Source organism: Corvus brachyrhynchos, unplaced genomic scaffold (genome assembly GCF_000691975.1).
Source record: "Corvus brachyrhynchos isolate BGI_N302 unplaced genomic scaffold, ASM69197v1 scaffold119, whole genome shotgun sequence".
NCBI lineage: Eukaryota > Metazoa > Chordata > Aves > Passeriformes > Corvidae > Corvus > Corvus brachyrhynchos.
The window spans coordinates 142613-143065 of NW_008240054.1; the positions used below are offsets into that span (position 1 = coordinate 142613).

Sequence of the window (453 nt, forward strand, 5' to 3'; positions counted from 1 at the left end):
CCCCCCGGGGCCCCCCCCAGCCTGTGAGGGTGGGGTGAGCGTCTGCTTCTGGCAGATAATCGGGGATCCACTCCCAGCCCGCCTTTATCTCCCTCTGCTCCGCTCACGCTTCCCCCGTCACTCCCACCCCGAGCCTGGAGCAGCGCCCGGCTCCGAGGGGATCCTGGTGCCCTGCAGGTGCCTCGGGAGCAGAGGCCACTTTTTGGGACCTTTTATTTCCCCTCCTCCCCACATAAACCCAGGCCCGATGGACAATAGAGGCTGTTGTTGTCCAGCTGCGTGGCAGGGCAGGCACAAAGGGTGTCAGGGACACCAGGCTGGGGGCGGGCACTGCTGGGTTCTGCAGGGCTCCACCCTGGGCTCCTCGGCATCCTCACCAAGGGCCTGGGCTCAGGAGCGGGAGGAGCACTGGGTGTGCTGGGGACGCTGAGCCGGGAGGAGCTCTGGGCCGCC

The 453-nt window shown here is 67.5% G+C and overlaps 1 protein-coding gene across 1 annotated transcript in view; it reads right to left on the reverse strand.

Annotated features, from left to right (window-relative positions):
- MTHFD2 (methylenetetrahydrofolate dehydrogenase (NADP+ dependent) 2, methenyltetrahydrofolate cyclohydrolase) overlaps positions 1 to 453 on the reverse strand; it is a gene marked incomplete at its 5' end in the record, with an annotated part of 6873 nt that overhangs the window by 1926 nt on the left and 4494 nt on the right.